The following is a 27,054-nucleotide window of genomic DNA, read 5'->3' on the forward strand; positions in this document are numbered from 1 at the left end:
GAGATATCAGGTGGCCATCTAGTCCAACCCCCTGCTCAAAGCTGGACCAACACCAACTAAATCCTCCCAGACAGGGCTTTGTCAAGCTGGGCCTTAAAAACCGCTAAGGATGGAGATTCCATCACCTCCCTAGGCAACCCATTCCAGTGCTTCACCACCCTCCTAATCAAACAGTGTTTCCTAATATCCAACCTAGATCTCCCGCACTGCAATTTGAGACCATTGCTCCTTGTTCTGTTGTCTGACACCACTGAGAACAGCCTAGCTCCATACTCTTCAGGTAGTTGAAGGCTGCTAACAAATCCCTCCTCAGACTAAATAAGACCAGTTCCTTCAGCCTCTCCTTGTAAGTCATGTGCCCCAGCCCCCTGATCATTTTCGTTGCCCTCTGCTGAACTGTCTCCAATTTGTCCACATCCTTTCTGTAGTGGGGGCCCCAAAACTGGACACAATACTCCAGATGTGGCCTCACCAGTGCCAAATAGAGGGGAATAATCACTTCCCTCGAGCTATTGGCAATCCTCCTACTAATGCAGCCCAATATGCCATTAGCCTTCTTGGCAACAAGGGCACACTGCTGATTCATATCCAGCTTCTCATCCACTGTAATCCCCAGGTCCTTTTCTGCATTAGCCAGTCGGTCCCCAGCCAATAGCGGTCCATGGGATTCTTCCGTCCTAAGTGCAGGACTCTGCACTTGTCCTTGTTGAGCGTCAGATTTCTTTTGGCCCAATCCTCCAATTTGTCTAGGTCACCGTGGACCCTATCCCTACCCTCCAGTGTATCTTACTCTCCCCCCAGCTAAATGTCCACCGCAAAATTGCTGAGGGTGGAATCCATCCCAACATCCAGAACCTTAATAAATATCTAGTCTTTAATAAAGATCTAATAAAGATCTAGATCATTAATAAAGATACTAGTATTATCTAGTAAGAAAGGCAGGTTTTACTACTGTTTGCACTTAGGCTGACCAAACTTGGGCTGACCAGATGGGACCTTCCCAATATTCAGGGCTTTGTCTTATATGTGCAACTATAGCCCCCTCCCGGAAAAAAAAAAGTATGCTGATTTTTCACAATTCACACTACAGATCCAATAAAGCAACATACAAGCAAGCTGGATTCTATCCTCTTTTGTACATCAACAAGGCAGCGATGTCGATTCCGATTACAAGTTCTTTAAGAATTGTGAGATTTGAGTTTGTTCAGGACCAAAGCTTACAGAGCTAGCCACTTAGGGAAAAAATTAATTATTTTGACTGAAAGGCAAACAAACTTGACATGGATTTCATTGAAAGAAGAATGACTAGATAAGTGCACAATTATCTTTTCTCACCACCTTTCCAACTGAACACTTTAAACACTGTAAGAGTATTTATTCTGGTTTAATAAGGCTATTGCATACAGGAAACAAACCATTTTGTTCTTCCCTAGTCTTGGTTGATCTGGTAATGGCATTACTATGAACAAGAGGGAACATGTATTTTCTCTAATCCCTTCTATCATAACCAACTTGGAGTTTTTGATATTTGTGTTTGTTTGCCCGCCCATCTACCAATATTTCATATCCCTTTAGGATTTTCTCAGTCAAGGTTCAGAAACCCCCAACATGTGTCATTCTGATATACTTGCTGACCATCCTAATGCAAGCAGACAGGCCAATTTCACACCTGTATCTCTGACACAACATTCTGCAATATCTATCTTTGATAAGTGTGATAAAGAAAATTCAGTCTCCCAAATTTCACAAAGTTAGGCTTTCTAGGTTTTCGTAAGAAGAGTCTGACTTTATGGAATATTTGACATTCTTGACAGCTAACTTTAGTAAAACATACTGAAGCATAAAGTGGGTTATGTTATAAAAGTTGTGTTTCCAAGTTTGGACGTTACAAATGTAGGCCAGAAGTAAATCCTCTGTATGTAATCTTCTGCAAACTTTACTGCTAAACTCCTTCCATACTTTTGTAGCGAACATAGTACTTCTTCCTATCCCCTCACATAAAACTCCTAGAAAAAAAACATTCCTAAACAGACGAGCATCAGCCAATATGTCTCTCATTAGTAAAAAGTCCTTCCCCCTGTGAGGCAACATTATGATGATCAGCTTCCCCAGAATTATCAATATCTATTGACTGATAAATCAGTGACTAGTAGCACAGTCTTGACAGCTAGTGGAGGAAAAAATCACTAATGTTCTCTCCGTTAGATCTTTTGATGACTTTGTCAATAGCATTGTGTTAAAGGATAAAGAAGAAACTCTTCTTTCAAACCCACTGACAAGAGAATCTGCTAAAGAATTTCTGTCCTTTGTGGTTTCACTAACTGACAGATTGATCTACATCTGGCCTTTTTACTAACAGAACATTTGAAATGTCAATTTCACTTAAAGCTCTTTCTCACAGCAAAACACTCATAGTTCCATTTTCCCCTCTTCTTGGGATATACACAGTCACTTTGCTCTCAGAAACCCCCCCACAAGCAACAAATATAATAAAGCAATAATACTCTAGTCTCATTTGTCATTAAAAGCTGAACATCTCCCTTGTGGTCATTGCTACTTTGTGAAGCACTTCCACATTGGTAATAATTCTAGTTTGTTATTAATTGACAGTATCCTCCTGACACCACTCTGATTTTATAAACTGATTATTCAGATTAGAAGTACACCCCGAACATCTTTGGAGAACTCGCTACTCAGAAAAATTGAAAGATATATGTGAATGCATTAACAACAAATCCGATTCATGAGAGAGTAGATCTATATAAACAAGTGGATTAGAGAGCTGGATGCTGACAGAGAAAAAGTTGTGGGCTTTTCAGATACTTCCAATGGAAAGTTCACTTAGAGGGGGTTCTCTCCTCTTTTTACTGTTTTTATAAATGAAGTTTTCTTCATGCTAATGTTCATGGAAAGAAAATTCACATGGACAACTCTTGATTAGCCATGAAATAACTCACTTCATAATTAAATGAAGTAAAATTTGGACTGAAGTACTTTATAGACACAGAAGCATCCCATTAGCCTAGAAATACTATGTGATTTCAGTGACCAATCCCACGGTTTGAATATATCATTAAAACAGATGTTACAGGTTTTGTGACTGGGGTACTTTGATCTGTGTTATGCAGCTGGGCAAACTAGAACATAACAACGGTCCCTTCTAGATTTAAAAAGATGTATGGTTTCAGTACCCAAAGGAATGTGTGCAGACAGTTCACAAGCAATAGTTATGAGAAATGTATATGCAAACATTCAGTGTTTAAACACATTTGTCAAAAAAACAAATTCTAGTCTGTACACACATCCATCCCAAAAGAGCTATGTTAAAAGAATGCTAAGGTTGCAAAGTCAAGTGCTCGCGATTTAGAAAACGACAGAATTAAGGTTGCTTCAGCAACCTTCAGTTGCCCACCCTTACGTGCATAGCACAGTTGCCAACTTTCACGCGGTAAATAAGCACCCCGACTTTCACAATAAGCCAAAAATCAAGCTAATTCCATTTCAAAACAAGGCCAAAACAAGCCAATCCCTCAGAACCCCAACACTCTACATGACTAGACTGCAGGCAGTCTGGGACTGTTGTGGGCCTGCTGTGCACCCCTGACTCTCTCCCCCACTTGCCCCTGCTTGCTGGGAGCTGATCCCCCACAAAAAAGCGCAGCAGCAACAAGCTACATGCCAAAAACTAGCCAACAAGCAACTCACAAGCCAATTAAGCCAAAAACAAGGCCAATTTCCACATTTTTTTCGTGGGTTTGGCATGTCTGGTGCATAGGCTTTATGTTATAGTTTTTAGTTATATGATCACGTTTTTTTCTCCACAAGACCCCTGCCTCATACGAGGGACAGTGCTTGCTAAATGGATAGCTATTCAATATTTCTTAAGTCATTCTGTGTGTGGCCTCAAACATTATTTACTGAACATCATCCAAACTCGGCACTGAATACAGAATTCTTTATTTCCTCATGGAAATGTCTATACTGCTATCATCACATGCTCTTGTAATAGAAAGTGTCAGGGAACCTTAATTATAGGCATCTCTACCAGCGTCATCTATAATAATTCATGAGCTAAAAATGGGCTAAATTTGCCAAATATATTTGAGCCAATTGTTTGCACAGTTCTAAATTGGAGATACAATCTATCACATATATGTACAGACACATAATTCAGTTCTCATTAGGAGATGTCCCCCTTCCACCAAAGGCTTCTAAAATACAGTAGGCAAAATTCTGGCCTCCAACTGAAGTAAGAGGCCCTTTTTCAGTTGAGTTGGCTTGTTTTAGTTCTTCCACCCCCCAAAAAAACTTATCTGTATCCATGGATATTAAGGAGAGCTTTCCATCATATTAAGTAAAAACCCATATGCCGCTATGTCCACAAGGACAGATACATGCACACAACCCCACTGAAATCCATAAGACTTGCCAGCTCAGGACAGAAGTGTACATGAAAAGTGCCACATAATGCAAGATTTTATTGCATTCAGAGGACTATGTGCTAGACATCCACAATTCACTTTCTTGGCTTACATAAACAGCATGCTTAGTTTTCCTTTAGAGACAGAAGATTTTGAAGAGTTCGAGTTCCAAACAACTAGTCTTATCAGTTCCTGGAAAGCTCTCCCCTTGCAATTCTCAACCTGCTGCTCAGCAGTGAAGAACTGATGCTGGTTAGAAATGTAGTTGCAACACAGTATCCCCTTTGGGCATTATTACCCCGGGTTTTCAGACCCCACAACAGGGACAACTTAACTATTTCACTCCAGGCGGTGTAAGGAATAAATCAACAGGAACTCAGTGATTCTGTCTGATCAAAGAGTAATGCAAGTAAGCGTGCTCTTGTCTAACACTGCAGTTTATTAGATTTAAGCACACACACAAACATAAACAATAGGTTTAGAACATCCTAGATATTTTCCCAACACCTGGAATGGTATTGAGTAATTAACAGCAGGTTCACAGTGGCTAGTTGCTCACCCACCGGGGAGAAAGGGTGTTAGGAAAAACATCTCTTAAAATGGCTCCAAAGTACATTCTATTAGCAAATCTTTTATAACTAACTTCTACAAAAAACATAGGTCATAATGACCTCTCCTGGATCATCACTTTTCTAACTTTCAATAAACTTTTAATATCAGAGGCATTAAGACTCAAGGTTTTCCAGCCATCAGTATTTTCAGTCTCAGTAGTTTACTTCTCTGTCCCCTCCTCCCATTCTGATTAGCAGAAACTGTAGCTAGTTTTGACCTTGCTTATGGAAGCCTGTCTTCAAATTGACCCTTAACTATGTGGTGTTCTCTTTCATTACTTCAGGGTGGCTGAGTGAACATAATATGGTTGCAATTAACTTGATCACATTCTGGGATATGCACACCCCTCATATCCATGGCAACAGGCATTACTTGAGCATTTCTGACTAACAGGAAAGCAACACACTCCCATTAGATTGTTGTGCATGGGACTTGATAATTGGTTGTGCATGGGACTTGATAAAGAACCCATTATTTACTGTAACCACTAAAAAGTATATATCTAGTAGTTAGCTTTGCAGCAGTTTCCTTTCTAAGCAACTATCAAGACATCATCCAAGTATAGGAGTAGCCTTGTATTCTGGAATGAGAATTCATGCCATTTACATCACCAAGACAATGGCTCTTGACAGCAAATTTCATACTGCCCCATAGTTTCCTTGCATTTAAGTCTTAGAAACTTTGCACTGGCAAAGTTTAATAAGAACAGTTACTAGAAGGACACATTTCTAAGATGCATAGTTTGAAATGTTATCTCCCCTTTGAATCATCACACTCTTTGTTTCCATTGTGAAATATTTCCAAGACAACTTTTAGCCATTTTACATGTAGCACAATCTTCAAACTCTGCAGCATTCAAGAATATTAATTCAGCATTCACAATGTCTTTCCTTCTATAGTTTGTAAGATGACTATAATACAGTGAAACCTGTACAAGTTACTAACCTTATCCGGCAAACTCCCGTCTTTGAAGAACATCTTCGTCCCCTCCCCCACCAAATTAACGATTAGTACTGCTCCACGCTGAGTTAGATCTCTCTTAAAAATCCTTTCTTGCTGGCCACTTGACAGGTTTCACTCTCTTCACCTACATCAGAGATAAGAGACTTAAGGTTCTGTACTGCACTGTGCAAACCTGGGCAGAGAAGTCATGGTATGGGCTCCCCAAACTCAGGACCAGAGCTGGCCTCAACACAATTTAAACCTAGTGACAGGCAACTTAAATTGCACAACTGGACTCTAAGCCGGTGCAGGATTACATGATGGAGCAGAACTCTTCCATTCAACCATAATCACCTCCTGCATCCCCTTACACTCTCCCTACAGTGTATGTGGCAGAAATTGGAGGTGAAGGGCCTGGACCTGGTACATCTGCATCATCATCATCATCTTTCCCTACAAAAGAAAAATTTTATGATGGTCATTTTCTGGTCTCTTTGCATTGCACTTGAAGGCACTAGGGGTTGGAAACTGAATAAAAATATTTAGCCTTTAGTATTTGGAAAGGTGCTTTGAGATGATATCCAGAAGAAGCTTGTTACCCAGGATTGCCAATGTTAAGAGTTCAAAAATCAAGAGCCAGGGTGCCACCAAAATTCCATTAGATGGTCTTAAAACTCATTTGAATTCAAAGATAAATGTTGGGTTATTTGTACCCACTGAAGTTAACAAAAACCTTCAAACTAACTTCTATGGATGTTGGTACAAGACTATATGGAAGAGTGGTTTCTTCCATTCCTGAAATGTAAGAACATTCTAACAAACATTACAAAAGTTTGAAAAGAATGTCATTCAATGAAATTTACAAGTCTACATGTCCCAAAGTTGAAATGCCTGCAAACTGCATGGGATTTTCATCATCTGGACCCAAGGACCTTGAGGAATTCCACCATGATTTCAACAATTTCCATCCCACCATCAACTTCAGCCTAGACCAATTGACACAAGCGGTCCATTTCCTGGACATGACTGTGGTAATAAGCGATGGTCACATAAACACCACCCTATACCAGAAACCTACTGACCGCTATACTTACCTACATGCCTCCAGCTTCCATCCAAGACACACCACATGATCCATTGTCTACAGCCAAGCTCTAATATACAACTGCATTTGCTCCAATCCGTCAGACAAACACCTACAAGATCTCTATCAAGCATTCTTAAAACTACAATAGCCACCTGCTGAAGTGAAAAAACAGATTGACAGAGCCAGAAGAGTACCCAGAAGTCACCTACTACAGGACAGGCCCAACAAAGAAAATAACAGAACGCCACTAGCTGTCAGTTTCAGCCCCCAACTAAAACCTCTCCAGCGCATCATCAAAGATTTACAATCTATCCTGAAAAATGATCCCTCACTCTCACAGATCTTGGGAGACAGACCAGTCCTCACTTTCAGACAGCCCCCCAACCTGAAGCAAATACTCTCCAGCAACCATACAACAAAAACACTAATCCAGGAACCTATCCTTGCAACAAAGCCCGATGCCAACTCTGTCCACATATTTATTCAAGTGATACCATCATAGGACCTAATCAAATTAGCCACGCCATCAGGGGCTCATTCACCTGCACATCTACCAATGTGATATATGCCATCATGTGCCAGCAGACCCTCTGCCATGTTGTCAAGTTTCCTTCCCCACTTTGAACTCTAGGGTACAAATGTGGGGACCTGCATGAAAACCTCCTGAGCTTACTTTTACCAGCTTAGGTTAAAACTTCCCCAAGGTACAAACTATTTTACCCTTTGCCCTTGGTTTTCCACTGCCACCACCAAACGTTTCTCTAGGTTCCTGAGAAAGCGTTGTTCGGAAACATCTTTCCCCCCAAAAATCCTCCCAACCCTTGCACCCTACTTCTTGGGGAATATTCGGTAAAAATCCTCACCAATTTGCATAGGTGACCACAGACCCAAGCCCTTGGATCTTAGAACAATGAAAAAAAAGCATTCAGTTCTTGAAAAGAAATATTTTAATAGAAGAAACAGTAAAAAGAAAAGGATCACCTCTGTAAGATCAGGATGGTAAATACCTTACAGGTTAATTAGATTCAAAACACAGAGAATCCCTCTAGGCAAAACCTTAGGTTACAAAAAGACACACAGACAGGAATATTCATTCTATTCAGCACAACTTATTTTCTCAGCCATTTAAAGAAATCATAATCTAACGCATATCTAGCTAGATTACTTACTAAGTTCTAAGACTCCATTCCTGTTCTGTCCCCTGCAAAAGCCTCACCCAGACAGACACAGACCCTTTGATGTTCTCCCTCTTCCCAGCTCTTGAAAGTATCTTGTCTCCTCATTGGTCATTTTGGTCAGGTGCCAGTGAGGTTATCCTAGCTTCTTAACCCTTTACAGGTGAAAGGTTTTTTTTTCCTCTGGCCAGGAAGGATTTAAGGGTGGTTAGCCTTCCCTTTATGACATATGTGCATTGGCCAAACCAGACAGTCTCTACGCAAAAGAATAAATGGACACAAATCTGACATCAGGAATCATAACATTCAAAAACCAGTAGGAGAACACTTCAACCTCTCTTGCCATTCAGTAAAAGATTTAAGAGTGTCAATTTTGCAACACAACAGCTTCAAAAACAGACTCCAAGGAGAAACTGCTGAGCTTGAATTAATATGCAAACTAGATAACATTAACTTGGTTTTGAATAGAAACTGGGAGTGCCTGGGTCATTACACATATTGAATCTATTTCCCTATGTTAAGCATCCTCACACCTTCTTGTCAACTATCTATATGGGCCATCTTGATTATCACTACAAAAGTTTTTTTCTCCTGCTGATAATAGCTCATCTTATTTAATTAGCCTCTTACAGTTTGTATGGCAACTTCCACCTTCTCTGTAAGTACATTTATATCTTCTTACTATATGTTCCATTCTATGCATCCGATGAAATGGGCTGTAGCCCATGAAAGCTTATGCTCTAATAAATTTGTTAGTCTCTAAGGTGCCACAAGTACTCCTGTTCTTTTTGTCAAATTAAATGTATACCCCAAACTAAAAAAACATAGTAACAAGACCAGAAAAGTGCCACCATGGCTAAACAACTAGCTAAAAGAAGCATTTAAAGTAAAAAAGGCATCATTTAAAAACTGGAAGTTAAATTCCTATTGAGGAAAATAGAAAAATGCATAAACTCCGGCAAGTCAAGTGTAAAAGTATAATTAGGCAGGCCAAAAAATAATCTGAAGAGCAACTAGCCAAAGACTCAAAGTAACAGCAAAAAAAATTAAGTACATAAGCCTGCTGAACAAACAGTGGGGCCACTGGACAATCTAGGTGCTAAAGGAGGACTCAAGGAAGATAAGGCCATTGTGGAGAAACTACATGAATTATTTGCATCAGCCTTCACTGCAGAGAATGTGAGGGAGATTCCCATACCTGAGCCATTCTTTTTAGGTGATAAATCTGAGGAACTGTTGCAGATTGGAGGTGTCACTAGAGGAGGTTTTGGAACAAATTGATAAATTAAAGAGTAATAAGTCACCAGGGCCAGAAGGTTTTGACCCAAGAGTTCTGAAGGAACTCAGAAATGAAATTGCAGAACTACTAACTGTGGTATGTAACCTATATTTTAAATCAGCTAACTGGAGGATAGCTAATGTGACACCATTTTTTTAAAAAGGCTGTAGAGGTGATCAAAGCAATTACAGGACAGTAAGCCTAACTTCAGTACCAGGCAAACTGGTTGAAACTATAGTAAAGAACAGAATTATCAGACACATAGATGAACATGATTTGTTGGAGAAGAGTCAACACTTTTTTGTAAAGGGAAATGATGTCTCAACAATCTATCTGAATTCTTTGAGGGGCGTCAGCAAACATTTGGACAAGGGTGATTCAATGGATAGAACGTACTTGGATTTTCAGAAAGCCTTTGACAAGGTCCCTCAGCAAAGGCTCTTAAAATAAGCAGTCATGGGATAACAGGGAAAGTCCTCTCAGAGATCAGTAACTGATTAAGAGACAGGAAACAAAGGGTAGGAATAAATGGTCAGTTTTCAGAATGGAGAGCGCTGAATAGTGGGGTTCTCCAAGGGTCTGCACTGGGACAAGTGAGATTCAAAATATTCATGTATGATCTGGAAAAAAGGGGTAAACAGCGAGGTGGAAAAATTACTCAAGTTAGTTAAATACAAAGCAGATGGCAAAGAGTTACAAAGAGAGCTCACAAAACTGAGTGACTGGGCAACAAAATAGTGGATAAAATTCAATGTTGATAAATGCAATGTAATCAGTGTTGGAAAACATAATCCCAACTATACATACAAAGTTATAGGGTCTTTATTAGCTGTTACCACTCAAGAAAGAGATCTTGGAGTCATTGTAGATAGTTCACTGACAACATCCACTCAATGTGCAGAAGTGGTCAAAAAAGTTAACATGATTTTAGGAATGATTAGGAAAGGGATAGATAATAATACAGAAAATATCATAATGCCTCTATATAAATCCATGGTAGCCCCACATCTTGAATTCTGCATGCAGATCTGGTCTCACCATCTCAAAAAAGATATATTGGAATTGGAAAAAGCACAGAGAAAGGTAACAAATGATTATGGGTATAAAACAGTTTCCATATGAGGAGAGATTAAGAAGACTGGGACTTTTCAAACTGGAAAAGAGATGACTAAGGGTCAATATGATACAGGTCTATAAAATCTTGACTGGTGTGGAGAAAGTTCAGAGGGAAGTATTATTTTTTCCTTCAGAGAACACAAGAACCAGGGGTCACCCAATGAAATTAATTGGTAGCAGGTTTAAAACAAACAAAACAACATGCTTTTTTCACACAATGCACATGTGGAGCTCTGCCAGGAATGTCCTGAATTGGGATGAGAAGTCAAAATCTCAAGTCTTCACAAATTTTGGATAAGGTCAAAGCATTGTTTCAGTTTTGAGCTTTTTTTTTTTTAATTAAACATTAAAAGTTAACATTAATTTTTAAATGAGCAGTCATTTTGACCTGAAAAATGTAGCTTATATTAGAAAAAACTGCTAAAACAGTACTTGAAAACAATTTTGAAATGTTCTGAAATTTTCAAATGGGAAATTTGTTTCCTATGAACTGTTTCATAGAATCATCGAAGATTAGGTATGGAGGATAATTCAGGAGGTCATCTAGTCCAACCCCCTTCTCAAAGCAGGATCAACATCAACTAAATCATCCCAGCCAGGGCTTTGTCAAGCTGGGCCTTAAAAATCTCTAAGGAAGGAGATTCTACCACCTCCCTATGTAAGCCATTCCAGTGCTTCACCACTCTCCGAGTGAAATAGTGTTTCCTAATATCCAATCTAGACCTCCCTCACTGCAACTTGAGGCCATTGCTCCTTGTTCTGTCATCTGACACCACTGAGAACAGCCTACCTCTATCCCCCTTGGAACCTCCCCCCACCCTTCAGGTAGTTGAAGGCTGCTATCAAATCCCCCCTCACTCTTCTGCAGATTAAACAAGCCCAGTTCCCTCAGCTTCTCCTCATAAGTAATGTGCCCCAGCCCCCTGATCATTTTCGTTGCCCTCTGCTGGACTCGCTCCAATTTGTACACATCCTTTCTGTAGTGGGGGGCCCAAAACTGGATTCAATACTCCAGATGTGGCCTCACCAGTGCTGAGTAGAGGGGAATAATCACTTCCCTCAATCTGAGGCAACACTCCTAGTAATGCAGCCCAATATGTCATTAGCCTTCTTGGCAACAAGGGCACACTGCTGACTCATATCCAGCCTCTCATCCACTATAATCCCCGGGTCATTTTCTGCAGAACTGCTGCTTAGCCAGTTGGTCCCCACCCTGTAGCGGTGCATGGGATTCTTCCGTCCTAAGTGCAGGACTCTGCACTTGTCCTTGTTGAACCTCAACAGATTTTCTTTTGGCCCAATCCTCCAATTTGTCTAGGTCCCTCTGAAACCTATACTTACCCTCCAGTGTATCTACCTCTCCCCGCAGCTTAGTGTCATCTGCGAACTTGCTGAAGGTGCAATCCATCCCATCATCCCAATCATTAATCAAGATGTTGAACAAAACTGGCCCTGGGACTCACCCCTGGGGCACTCCACTTGATACCGGCTGCCAACTAGACACTGAGCCGTTGATCACTACCCATTGAGCCCGACAATGTAGCCAGCCTTCTATTCACCTTATAGTCCATTCATCCAATCCATAGTTCTTCAACCTACTGGCAAGAAGACTGTGGCGGACTGTATCAAAAGCTTTGCTAAAGTCAAGATATATCACATCCACTGCTTTCCCCATATCCACAGAGCCAGTTATCCCATAATAGAAGGCAATCAGGTTGGTCAGGCATGACTTGCCCTTGGTGAATCCATGTTGACTTTTCCTGATCACCTTCCTTTTCTCCAAGTGCTTCAAAATGGTTTCCTTGAGGACCTGCACCATGATTTTTCCAGGGACTGAGGTGAGGCTGACCGGTCTGTAGTTCCCCAGGTTCTCCTTCTTCCTTTTTTTTTTTTTTTTAAAAGATAGGCACTATATTTGCCTTTTTACAATCATCCAGGACCTCTCCTGATCACCCCCAGTTTTCAGAGATAATAGCCAATGGTTCTGCAATCACATCAGCCAACTCCCGCAGCACCCTCGGATGCATTAGATCTGGACCCATGGACTTGTGCATGTCCAGCTTTTCTAAATAGTCCTTAACCTGTTCTTTCACCACTAAGGGCTGCTCACCTCCTCCCCATACTGTATTGCCCAGGACAGCAGTGTGTGAGCTGACCTTGTCTTTGAGGACTGAGGCAAAAAAAGCATTGAGTAATTCAGCTTTTTCCACATCATCTGTCACTAGGTTGTCTCCCCCATTCAGTAAGGGTCCCACACTTTCCCTGACCTTTTTCTTGTTGCTAACATACCTGCAGAAACCCTTCTTGTTACTCTTAACATCCCTAGCTAGCTGCAACTCCAGTTGTGTTTTGGCCTTCCTGATTACACCCCTACATGCTTGAGCAATAGTTTTTATACTCCTCCCTAGTCATCTGTCCAAGTTTCCATTTCTTGTAAGCTTCCTTTTTGTGTTTAAGTTCACCAAAGTTTTCATTGTTAAGCCAAGCTGGTCGCCTGCCATATTTGTTATTCTTTCTGCACATTGGGATGATTTGTTCCTGCGTCGTTAATAATACTTCTTTAAAATACAGCTCTCCTGGACTCCTTTCGCCCTCATATTAGCCTCCCACGGGATTCTGCCCATCAGTTCCCTAAGGGAGTCAAAGTCTGCTTTTCTGAAGTCCAGGGTCTGTATTTTGCTACTCTCCTTTCTTCCTTTTGTGAGGATCCTGACCAGCTTTAATTAGAAACCACATCCTCCAGCTTTTGCTTATTTAGTTAATATTGTCTATTGTTTCATTAGTCTAAAGGACAATCATTTAGTATTACAGGGCCTATGGGTGTATTTACTTTACCCATAGATATGTCTATGGCTGTAGCGCCACAGCATAAAAGTTTCCTACGGTATTGAAAGAGGGTTTTCCATCAGTGTAGTTAATCCACCTCTGTAAGAGGCAGTAGCTAGATCAACAGAAGAATTCTTCCTTCAGCGCCACTGCATCTACACTGGGAGTTAGGTCAGCCTAGCTATGTCACTCAAGGTTGTGAAAAATTTTGCACCCTGAACACTGTAGTTAGGTTTATCTAATTTTTCTGTGTAGACCAGGCCTGTGACAAAAATTTGAGTTGTTCCAATTCTATCCAATAGAATGTAGCGGTATACATCTACACTAACCAGTCCAATAATACAGGGATAAAGCAGCGCACAGACTGTTAATACTGGAATCTAAAGCAAAGCAGGTTTATATTAGAACTAGCCTTGTGACATGGTACAGCAATGAGAAGATTATCTTAACACTGATGATGTGGATGGGGAGAACATCACATTTTTGATGGGTCATAAGAAAGCAAGTTTTCATTCTAATTTTAAGTTTTGTAATAAAGAAAAGCTATTTTCAACAGATAAAAAGTTAATTGTTTCACACAGATATAGGGTATGCAAAGGAAAACACTAATAGTCTAGATGAGCTTCAGTGATATGGAAGGTTTATTGGGAGCTTGCACTGTATTAAAATCTCCATCTCAATATAATCAAGAGCATAATTGCTGATGCTTCCCTCCCCCCACCCCCAATACGTCTATGAATAAAAATGGATCAAAAACTCTGAAAGGGATACGTTTAAAAGACTTCTTATGACAAATTTTTCCAGTGCCATTTATCAAGTCATGATTCTTCATAGCTGCAGGAAAGACATTAATATAATGCCTCCGATTACTTCTAAAAACGAGAGGAAGAAAATGTTTACAGTTAATTTCATGTACATGGATACAATAGATCATAATGGCTTCTCTGGAGCTCCTACTGTGCGACATGGCAATAATTCGCCTTAGAGAGTCCCTAAGTAGTCATTCACATGATGGAATGCTATTATTGAGCCTAAGGAATTATTAGTTATTGAGTCAACACTTTCAATAGCTCCAAGGAGTCATCATCCTCTGTTGGGAAAAGATGAATTTTAAGGGAGTCCTTAGAAGATATAAACCTAAATAAACATGGATTCCACTGCAAGAACTATGCTAAGAGCCTGATTGTATCAGCCATATTCACATTGAGCAGTATTTTATGCTTCTATTAATTCCAATGAGAATCCTTGTGGAGCAAGATAATAGTCAATGTGAATAAAGGTTAGCAGAGTCTGGCTCTAAATTATTAGTATATACCTGGGGCTAGAATGCAACTTCAGGCATAGCCTTGACCCAAGGAGTAGCTTAAACTGCAGGAGCAGCCCAGGAAGCACTGCTTCAGAAAGAATCTGCTTCCCCCCTTCTTGGGAGAGAGAGAAATTCTAGTATGCTTCTGGTTCCCAATTTCTTGGATTAGCCATTTCAGCATGGTTGAAATAGAGAAGGGTTACATGTTCACAGCAGTAGAATATGGGTCAGTTACTCTGAACAGTAACACTTCACAGGGTCCTAGAGCCCTGGCTCCAGCCCAAACACCTACACCACCATTAAACAGCCCCTTAGCCTGAGCCCTGCGAACCTGAGTCAGCTGACATAGGCCAGCCACAGGTGTTTAACTGCAGTGTAGACATACCCTTTGATTTTAACCAAAAATTCCACCTTGGACCTGAGAAACCTTCCCGACAAGAGTTTAATCAAAAGAGATATGTTGCTGCCAAAAGTTCTCTTTCAACAAATCTGTATTTTGTTTAAAAAAAACCCAAAAAACACAACAACCCAAACCTGTTTCATCAAAAGATATCTTACCAGCCGTAGTTAGGACTTACGTTGCCTTTAGCTGATCAAGCGGGAGTGTAGTTCACATCTCCAAGTCTCATCTCCAGATACAGAATGCCAGAAGTCATTCTGCAGTGGGCTTTTTGTGAACGTTATGCCCAAGCCAGTGTAACCCAAATGCTTTACACTGCAGCATATGACTTTGTTTTCACAGCAGAGGGGGAGTGAAGCAGCAGAGAGGAAGCATAGATCTTAGTTGGATACTCTGTGTCTCTGTTCATGTGCAAAGAGCTTAGGGTAGGAGAACTCAGTTAGAAAGACCCAGAAATTTCCAGAACAGGGTGTCTCATTGGGACCATATCCTGAAAGAAATCTTTCCTGAATCCCCCCTCTTGTGGCCTTCAAAAAAACCTCATAATCAGAAGCAAGCTCCCCAAAGACCAGGAGACACTAATTCAAAGTAGCACCAGATTGTGCTGTGACAAGAGATGCAAAACTTGTAGACATATCTCCAGTGCTACAATGATCAAAACCCCATACAATATGCATAGATAGTACACATGCCTATCACAATATGTGGTGTACCTCATCCAGAGCACTAAATGCCCCAATAACAACTGTATGGGTGAAACAAGACAACCAGTACACTCTTGAATGAACTCCCACAGAAAAGTGATAAGACAAAAACACCATATAACCTGTGTGCGACAACTTTTCACAAAATGATCACTCCATATCTGATCTCTCAGTCCCCATCCTCAGAGGTAACCTGTGCAGCACCTTCAAAAGATGAGCCTGGTAGCTTAAATTCATAACCTATTTCCCCTTGTTTTTTCCTACCCCACCCCTCCTTCTTCAGACGTTCTTGTTAAACCCTGGATTTGTGCTGGAAATGGCCCACCTTGATTATCACACACATTGTAAGGAGAGTGATCACTTTAGATAAGCTATTACCAGCAGGAGAGTGGGGTGGGGGGAAAGAAAGCCTTTTGTAGTGATAAACACCCATTTTTTCATGGTTGTGTGTATAAAAACATCTTCTGTATTTTCCACAGTATGCATCCGATGAAGTGAGCTGTAGCTCACGAAAGCTTATGCTCAAATAAATTGGTTAGTCTCTAAGGTGCCACAAGTACTCCTTTTCTTATAACTTTGCTAGACACTAAAAATCATGATCTTAAAGACAACACTGGATCTGTGTGTTATTACAACAATCTGTAACTCACTAACTCCCCTTTTTTGTCCTATGACCGCAGAGGTGTTAATGCTAACTATTTATGCTAAAGAATGTGTTCCACTTCGTATTTATCTGTGACACTGAGTAAATGTCCCAGATCTGAAAAAAGACCTCTATAGAGCTCAAAAGCTTGTGTCTTTCACCAACAGACGTCAGTCCAGTAAAAGATATTACCTCATCTTGTCTCTCAGAACAGGGTTTTTCAGTTACTTGACATGCTCATTAGCTTTTCTGAGATTTTATAGGAAGTTTTCATTGTGGACAACCCACCTGGGAGGTCACACTCTAGTTACCCCCTTATAGCTGAACCAGTCAGAGAGCAAGGAGGAGAAAGTTTGTAAATAGAAGTGCTAAAAAGAGCTCTGTGGATGCAGTGGCTGATTGCCTCAGGACCAAGAGATGGGTCTGCTGGGAGGGTTAGATCCCAATAACGGAACCACTTTGGATACAGGCCAAAACTGCTACTCCAGTTTTATTTACTAAGGAAGCCATCCATTAGATTAATATTTGGTCTGCCACATTTTTATAGATCTAATAGGAGATCTGGAGGGAAGCATTTGTTACCCCTCAGACTACAGACCCTGTGAAACATACACTGAGCTATCAGTTTGCCACTTTAAAATGGGATTGTGTCTCAGTTAGAGAGAGATAATGGGGCAGCACTTAAAGTGAAGATTGGTGACATCTTGCCTGACTTAGATGGGCTTATGGAGGAGAAAATAGAGCCCTTTACAGATTTAGGAAATGGATATGCTGATTCCACTTTGGATACAGGCTGCAGATTTCTGTTTCTGCAGCTGAGAGGACCAGACAGCTATCAATCTAAGGGCTGGAATTCTGCTAGCTGTGGAGATCCCCTGACTGTTTGCTGACAGAGTTCTGAAGCACCCCTGTCCCCACTGCAGCAGCACATAGGTGCTTCAGTGAGACCACAGCCTCAATGTTGTACAAGTAAAGGAAATGGATGCTACTAGAAGTCAATTTTTAGAGTGTTGTTTGAGATACTGTATTTAAAAAGCCTTCTTTGAAGATTCAGATTTTGAATGGGCAAAGTAAAAATGCCAGATACAGATTACTATCCAGATATAATGATGAGCCTGATTCTTCAAGCCTTAGTCAGTTCTAGCAGTCCTTAGTCACCCAAGTAGTCTCACATAAATACTACACAATGTTAGTAGTGTTAGAGAATCCTGCCCTGTACCGTTAGGCAATTTTCTTTTTAAAATTACCTCTCTGACCACATTACAATTCCTGTTTTCCAGCAAAAATATGGATTTGAATTTCTGCAGTTAAAGCCCCAAAATGCCTTTTAGTCATGTTAATTTCCATATTTCCCTAGATATGAAATGGTCCTCTCCGGGTATACAATTGGCATATGACAATCCCCAATACAAAATCAAAGAACAAATACTTGAAGAGATTTCTGCTCATAATTCCATCTATGCTGTAATAACATCCACTTTCAGAGTCAGTGAGTTACTCGTTGTACTCATAAAGAAGTGGTATTAATATTTTTATGTGTCACGTCAATACAAGTTTCATCAAATCAGCTGAAATTTTCCATTGTTTACACATGGTTACAAAGTTGGTTAATTAACCACAACATGTAAGTTAAACCCAAAGTACCTACTAAATGATTTGTGCAAGTAAATAAATTAGAGTTAGATTTAATATTTTGCTCTATAAATTACTGATTATTTCTAACTGACTCAAATTTTCACTGATTGGGCAATAGTTACCCACAAAAGGGCAACATGACTAATTAGGGATATTAGTTTCCATTACACATCTTTACTGGAGCAAGAGGAAGGAAATTCCTTGAGATGCTAAAATCTAGAAGCATGAGGTATCTTGGGAGACTTATCAAAAGTTTCATCCCTGTTTCTAGGTAAAAGAGGTTCACCTAAAATTTAGCTAAGTACAGCGTTTAATTTGTAATGAAAGAGGTGCTGGGGCTTCAGCAATTTTTTTTTTACTTTCATAACTGATGGGGAAAGCCCACAGGCACCAGGGCTATGAACTGCCAAGCCTAGAGCAAGTTCTGGCACAAATTAAGCACTGGCTAAGTGTCCAAATTTAATTAAGCCACTTGCCTATCTGGCAAGTGAAGGGAATTATAAAATTCTCCTCTGAACCACGGTTTGAGAATTCCAGCCACTCTACTTGAGAATATATTGTGTCCACTTATCTACACTGGCGCTGGTGTCACATTAATGCCTTACTCCCAACAGGACAGGGGAATATGTCTCTGCGAAGAGTCTGATGTTTAGTAAATTGTTTGCAGAAAGTTTCTACCACTGATTTACATACTGCTTCTAGACTTGCTGGAAGGCAGAAATCTAGTAGAGGATCATGTTGCAGTTAATTGAAAACTGTTAGTAGATAGGTCCTGCAGTTCTTTTGTTGTAGGTGCTGGAGAGGATGTGATCTATCCAACTAGGTCCTAAAATTGGCTCCCAATTGACATAATATTTAAGCACTGACATTAATCTGCTGCCATTAAGTAAAGATTTATGATGGTACTGCCTAAAGGCCCCACATCACTCAGTTTTTAAGAAGTTGGTCTTCTCAGTACAAAGAAATGAGACGAGATTATGGGGTGTGTGCGCGGGGAGGGAATTAAGGAGAGAAATAGAACTGATATGTCAAGGCAAAGTCCAATGACAGTAACTGCAGTGAGATTGCCATTACTCTTCACCATCACCACCCCCTTTGCCCTCCACAACCACACCTGAGCCTCATCATGATGGACATAGCTATTCTTTTCACTAAGGCTCTGATTTTACACATACACATGATTAACTTAATTCCTAGAGTAATCCTACTGAGACTAATCTTGCACTTAGAGTTAAGTGTGTGCTTAAGCATTTGCAGGAGCAGAGCCTGAGTCTTTCTGAGGGGTAGCCTTAGTAGGGACGATGATAGAGGATTGGTAATTTCCAAGTGCAGCCTTATGACCTGATGGTAGAAAGATTATTCTTGTGATAAATTTAACAGATTTTTAAAGTCTTTGTACATGTAGAGGAGTGCGGTCTCTACATCAAACAATCAAAGTCAACAATAGCTTCTTTCTATGCTCAGAGTAAATAATTGTGACAGTCTTAGATACTGCTGTGATAGAAAGTCAACATGGTTACCACAAAGTGAAGACCAAGTCAGATGTAATCACATAATTAAAAACAATATACAAATCAAGACAATTTTAGAAGATCTATGTTTGAGTAAAAATATTCAAGCTCAACTTCCTCCTAAGAAACTTATTCTGATCTAATTTTTTCTCTTGGTATGTTCATTGCTTGTTTTTGTACAATGTCTGTCTATTTTCCACTCTCAGAGAAACATCTATACTGCCCTACAGTTCAGACTACAGGGGTGTGAACAGCAGCACATACCAAAGTGCTGCACTGTAACTCCCTGCATTTGGACAATGTGAACACAAACAAAAAGGTTCCCACTTCACAATAACGTAGTCCTCTTCAAACAGGGCTATATTAATGTGAAGTAGGAATCTTTCAGCTTGCACCTGCAGTATTCACACAGGGAAGTTACAGCACAGTGTTTTGGTGAATGCTGTGAATCACACCCCAAAATCTGAACTGCAGATTTTATCTGAACATAGGCAAGCCTTGAGATTCACAAGGCAAAATCTTGTATGTGTCTTTACAAGTGAGACACACTTAATGAATAATACTCTTGACTGGTTTGGGAAAAGGAACAGTTATTCCAAAAAGCTTTTTTATATGAAAAAAGCAAAACAAAACAGTCTTTCTGTTCAACTATTGATGTACAGTGCACACAGCCACCAGGGTTAGGAAGAAGCATGAGTACTGTTACTGTACCTGATTGAGCAACCCCTGGCCTACACAGAAAATAAAGGCATTGATAAGTATCCTTTCACCTTATTCAGCCGTGGCCCGGCTGTGTTTATAAAACAGAGATGGCTGTTATTTACGTAAAAAGCTCACAAAGGGATTGCAATAACTGACGGGACATGAGTAGGGAAACCACCTTCTGTTTGAAAGGGTGAACAACTGTGCTTAAGATTCGCAAATGCAATCATGGAGGTTGATACCTCTTCATTGTGTAAGTGCACGGAACTGCTATTAAGGAAACATACTTGTTTTTCTCAATTTTTGAAAAAAGCTAGGACAATTGTTAGATACACAGATTATAAAACAAGTTTTGACAAAAAGTAAATCCACATAGAGTAATTTGAGAAAGACCATTCATATAATGCTCAACCCAACTGACATTCTCTCCATGCCCCAAAACATTCCTAATTAACAACCAGTTCTTGCCTCTAACCCTGGGCTGGATTGTGCTTGGCCCTTGAATGGAATGAGTGGAAAGAGCCTCCCTTATCTATGTGTGCCTCTTCCACTCCCCACAAAGCAGGGGTCAGCACAATCAGTCCCTGTCTTTGGGAGGCTGCAGGGACTTATCCTGGGCACCTCTCTAAGGGTACAAACCATCCAATAGGTTGCATCCCTATCACCACACCAGCCAGCTCGACTGGCCACTCATGGAGAGGCAACCACACGTGCACTGTCTTCTGAGTTCTGGGGAATCTTAGATGGCTTATGTCTCATGGTACAATCTCTTCTAGCACTCCCCTGACAGCGTGAGACTCCTCACTGCCCCAATACCAGCCAGTGCCTATGAGGCAAAATCTGGATCAGTGTTAGTTTTATGTTAGTTTAGACACAACTAGGGGGTAGACTAGATGACCCCTGCAGTCCCTTCTAACCCTATGATTCTATATACAAACTGGAGATTGACGTGGCTGTGCCCTGGAAGATGATGGTAAAAACACAAACTTTGTAAGACATCTTTCATCCTAATTAACAGTGACCTTGCCATGAAGTCAGTAAAGGTAATATGTTCAAGTGCCTAAGTGATTTAAAAGACTAAATCTTTCATCAAACATGACTTTAGGCACATAGAAGCCTAAGTCACTTAACGTTAAAATAGTCCCTAAAGTATCTAGATATTTGAGGGGTACAAAAGCCAGAGAGGAATTTAGTATTCTACAGGAGAGGATAACTAAGAGTGATAGGACTGAAGAATAAAGAGAAAAATTTAAGGTGAATATCAGAATACACTTCCTGACAGTGGGGCAAGTGGTGGAGACTTCACTGATTATGTCTTCCAAAACTAGATGTGAAAAAAATGCTTGATAATATGCTGTACAGAACAACCCTGGATTGGCACAGAGGTAGAGGTGGAACATAGAGGCAGAGTAGAAAGAGGCCCATTAGATTATCCAGTCTGTCTTTTAGCATTCATATTTTTGGGAGGTACCAAGACGACAGAAGACTAGGATCATCTAAGTAGACCATCTATAAGACCTTCTGTATTAGGGCCAAAGCCTCTCTAAGTCTAGTCCAAACAATGAAAAGATAGCAATAATGGTTCCAGTCTAAACTTTGGGAAACAAGTATTCATGGGTTTCCCTTAGCCACAGAACTGTAAGTGAGAATAAGACAGGGCAGCTTCCTTTTGCCCAATACTACAGTTGTCCCAAAACAAGTGGTCAAAAAAACAAACAAACAAACCCAGTCTCACTATGGTCTCTGGTAGCAATATACCCATCCTTATTTGAGGGCAAGCAGATAAATCCTCCAGTTACTCCTTTCTCCCTACATTTAGACTGGATCAAGAGTCAGCGCTGAAGAAAATGGCCCCTTCCAACTATTATTTGTATTGCAATAAAACCTAGGAGCCCTCCCCATGGTCCAGGTCTCCATTGTGCTAGGTACTGTATGTAATGAACAAAGAGACTGTCCCTTCAAGTACTGCCCTACCTTGTAACAGTCACTCTGAAAAACGCACTTCTTTTATAGGACCTCAGAAACATAGTAGGAGCACGGAGAGCACAGATACACTGTTTCTCAGCTGTTTGTCTCTACACTCCATTTGAAGAACACAATGATGCCTCTAAAGTCCAAGAAGCGTAGGTTCTATAGTGAAGGTTATTAATAATTTTAAAGGGATTTGTATCCCTGGCATAATTTATTTAGTGTTGGAAAATGCCACAACAGACAAAATAAAAAGTGAGAAATTTCACACACTGAACACGAAAGAGTCTCCTGCAGTTATCCTTATGGCTCAGGGTTCTCAGGCAGTTAAAATGGGCTTCTAAATTTCACCTGACAGGAGATACAGTACAGCCTCCACATTACCTGAAGGAGACTAAACAACCAAAGTAGTAAGAGCTGAACACCTTCAAAAGCATGCAGAGGGGGCACCAAGGAGAAGAACCTTGTCAGAGAAATTCCAGTTTGTCAGGAAATGAAGAATTGCTGAGGAAGCTGCTTGGATCCGTCCTGGCATCCCAAAACCTCCTAACTACCTACATTTATATTGGGATTCATAGCACCTGTGCACAACGCCTTCCACTTCAGGCAGTGAGTTGATAAGTTTACAGCTTCAGCACCTCTTTGATTCTATCTAACCGATCTGGACAAAAAAACCCATTCTCCCCATACCCCCTACTGACCATGGGAGACTCATCAAGGTCAAAGAGCTCCAGGTACAATCATACAGAAGCTCCTGGGGTAAAATCCTGACCATGCTGAAATAAATGGCAAAACTCTCATTGACTTCACTGAGACCAGGATTTCACCCGGGAAAATTGTGTCCAATAAATGCCTTCACATCCCTGTTACAGTGATAGGCTGCGGTAGAGAATGTAAAAATGAAAGAAAATTGCCCACTAATCTGGTTTCACAAGAAACTGCAGCCAAAGAAGTATGCTGTGTGCTCTATACAAGTTTATGCAGCACAAGGAAAAAGAACAGTTTGTATTTGCCCTACAGTAGTAGTTCTAATTATGGAACTGCTTACGATAGAAAATGTCCATTGTACTACATTACCCAAAAGCTATAACAGGAAATGGGGCACATCTTTGCAGAGTGGAAGAAAAAGCTCACTGGTTTATTGGCTACACCCTCGTTATAGAAGTAATTTCAGCTTTGCAGTAAACCACAGAAGTCAATCACATTGAAGGTGAATTTACAGCATTTAGCAGTCAGCAGTTTGGTCTGCTGACAAGTTATATAACTCCATAATAGATTTCAGCACAGCAATTTATCATGCTCATTTGATTGCTCCCCCTACTCTCTGATCCATGTCCCCAGGGATGGCTTCCAAACATGAGCTGCCTTTTTTTTAATTAAAAAAAAACCCAATTTACAGCTCCCCCACCCACATGCACCCCAAAAAATCAAACTTACTCTAGCCGAAGCTAAGCAATGTTTAAGCCAGGTTTAAGTTCCAAGTTACCTACCCTCCTTGTTGAGATGCACAGCTGATTAGTTTCTTTCATCAGATGCTTTGGTGCTTTAGCACTCCAGTCAAATTAGGAGTCCATCCCTTCCAGGGTACACAAAGGCTATAATAATAATAAAGCAGAGTACTTCAACCCTCATTGCAGGGACTCCATCAACAGATCTTCAGGTTACCTATGAGAAGGGTCAGCCCCTTTCCTCTATGTCTGTGTGCGTTTGCCTTCAGGGGTGCCAATAGTACTTTGTAGCTTGTTGAGAGTTCACAGATTTCTTCTCCCTGTCTTGCAGAGATTTCAGCACCACTTCTCACAGTGGAGCTCTCAGGGAGCCCCCCCTAGAATCCCTAAATCATAAAGCAGCTGAGAGCACAGACACAGACCCCAAACTGCCCTGCTTTATTGTTTCCCAGACCTGTTTTATACAATACCAGTTCTAGTTAGGCTGTCTCCCTAGCAGTCCTTTAATAAATCCTCCTCAGACACCTTCCCTGGCTTCCTGTCTGCAAGGAACTATTATTTCTCTTTCCTATATTACTCGTTACCTCAAGAGCCACCTCCTCAGCAATTTACTATGTTTCTGACTAACTCTAAGGGAGTAATTTCTTAGTCCTGCCCCCATTTCCCAGTAGGCTTTGCTGTAGCCTATAGTCACATGTTCCATGTGGGCTACAAGACCCAGAATTCTTTGTGCCAGAGTTGAAGCTAGGCACAGTCAGAATAAACATTGGAGCTTCTCTTAAAGGGCCAACTCATCCTGTTAAGAGTCCAACATCTCCGAATCCTGCAGAATTTATACAACTGGAAAGGTATACAGCGTTCCACCATGAGCATCTTCACACTGGTAACCTAGAAGAGGGTGGCATAGGAGCCTGCTTTACACCATCAGATGATTTCACATGCACTGAGATGATCATCTTGCAGCTGGACACAACAGTTCTACAGCTAGATCCTCCCAGAGTGCACCACAAAAAAGTCAAAGTATGACCCGGAACTGAGCCCAAAATATATGGAAATGGTTGAATTTATATTCCAAGTTTTAAACCAAAAATGGTTCCAGTTTATTATTTTTCTTTGCTCATGAATCTCTGGCTTGCAGATAAAATTCTTCTTGCTGGCTTGTTCCTTTGTAAGGAGTAGCCTGTTGCTCTTACATATAGAGTAACCTAATCTGTTAAATTCAGGTTTGGGATTATTTGCATAAAATAGATTTGTTGCATCATAGGTATAGGAATCTGTTAGTTTAGGAAGGTTATAACCATACTAATATTTGGGCTGATTTTGATTTCTCACACACACACACACATAAATTGTAAGTGATGGTCAAAATTTTCAGAAGTATCTGCTCATTTTTGCAGCCCTATTTTTGGGTGCCCATTCTGAAAATAAACAAATTGTGGGTTTGACTGTGTGCCCATTGAAATCAATGGCAAAAGTTTCATTGCAGGATGAGTCACTATATGATTTTTTAAATTATTATCTTATTGTTTTTTCTGCTACCATAAATAGTCCTACACCTGTGATAAGAAAAATTATTATTATTAATAGTAGTAGAAGTAGCATCTAGCAGTCTTAAACTGGGCACCCAAAAAATGGAGGGAACCAGAATCACTGGACACTCAAAAATATTGGCCTTGATCATGCCCAGAAATGCTACCTCCTCAAAATGTGTATAGCTTGCTAGAACATCTATGTGCAAAATGTGTGAGTCCTTCATCAAAACTCTCATTGGCTCAGTGAAACTGAGTGCCAAAATTTAAGTTGACCAGAATGTAAATTGCTCATAAATAGTCTCTTGACTCAGTACATTTCTCATTTATATTATATATATATGGACATGGTCCTTTGGTGACGAAAGCAACGTTGTTACTTCACAGAGACACAAAAGGAAAATCCAAGGATTTTCTCCACCTTTAACCTTTTTCTCTTCTCTCTTTCACTATGAGGCAGGAAACAATTTAGCACCATCACAGGGTCATAAATAAAATGTCAAAAGAGACAAGAATTTGCTTTCTGCTCTTCTAGAAATCTGCTCTTTGTCCTTTTGGTATATGGCACTGTGATTGATAACATGTCTTACTGTAATTTTACCCCCCTAGAATAAAAGGCATAAAGACTATTTTTAAAGCAGTGCATTAAAGAGGGAATAGCAAACTTAAGTAGAAAAACATACACATACCACTCTAGGAATCAGGATATATTCACTAAGGGTTCCATCTTTCAAGTGAGGTTATGAGCTACAGTGCCTAGCACAATGAGGGCCTAATCTTCATTGACATTTCTAGGCACTACCATAATACAAATAAGTAATAATAAATCAATCATAATACAAATAAGTAATAATAAATCAATCAGTAAATATTGTTTCAGAAATTAAAAAAGGGAGAACACTGGAAAAGTGAAAATTGTCACATAGAAGAGGGTCCTTTCTTATGCTTACTAAGACATATGATATGATTATAATCATAAGTCATAATTATGTAAATACTTATTTTAATACAGTAAAACCTGTGAACACCCAAAGAACCAGCAAAAATCAGTTGCCTTTTAAGGGTTGGTCCTAAAGTGTGATGTTTATTGCTTATGTGCCTGTGCCTCTGGGGCTGGAGTAAAAGCTGCTACAATTTGACTGGAGCACTGTGGTAATACATATAGCCTCCTGGGGGAATCAGTACATCTCACTGTTTATTGCACTCCTGGTTTGGGAACTCAGCAGAGTTCATGGACTACAAACAAACCATCCACATTAGCATAGCCACTCCTGGTAGGTTATTATTGAGGTGCTGGGGAAAGCTGACCTATAAAAAGTAGTTTTCATTTTATGATTTCTATCTGCCTCCTAATTCTTTTGCTGCTATCACTGAACAGGTCCTGCACTGTGCAAATTGGCTCTTTCAGAGATACTGCTTCCCATGACTGATTGGCAGGAGGCACTTGTTCAAGACTTGCCAAGTCACACAATGAGAGGGACTGTGCCAAGACTTGGCACACTGTGCCAAGAAATTGCTGTAGTAACATTATTTATTGTGTTGTTTATTTATTTCAACTTAATGATCATGAAAGAAGCCAATTTCAGGCTTTGGGCACCCTGCCATACATGAAAAAATATGATCCACAATATTAAAAGTGAATGAGACCAGCAGATCCTACTCGACATGCTCCATATAAAACAGCCAGTCATCGGGAAACATTACACAACAACATCTCCTCATATCTCAGATTCAGCTACTTCAGTTCTAT

General features: G+C 40.3%; 1 long non-coding RNA gene across 5 annotated transcripts in view; it reads right to left on the reverse strand.

Moving 5' to 3' along the window:
- The window catches only part of LOC122464921, a 104,042-nt gene extending 79,551 nt beyond the window's left edge, over window positions 1-24,491 (reverse strand). For all 5 annotated transcript variants that reach the window (XR_006289360.1, XR_006289359.1, XR_006289357.1 and 2 more), the window contains exons 1-2: window positions 23,818-24,491; window positions 5,979-6,120 (exon numbers count right to left, since the gene is read on the reverse strand). This is a non-coding gene — a long non-coding RNA (uncharacterized LOC122464921). The remainder of the gene's footprint in view (window positions 1-5,978; window positions 6,121-23,817) is intronic.
- Between the last annotated feature and the right edge of the window lie 2,563 nt (window positions 24,492-27,054).

Source organism: Chelonia mydas, chromosome 3 (assembly GCF_015237465.2).
Source record: "Chelonia mydas isolate rCheMyd1 chromosome 3, rCheMyd1.pri.v2, whole genome shotgun sequence".
Taxonomy (NCBI): domain Eukaryota; kingdom Metazoa; phylum Chordata; order Testudines; family Cheloniidae; genus Chelonia; species Chelonia mydas.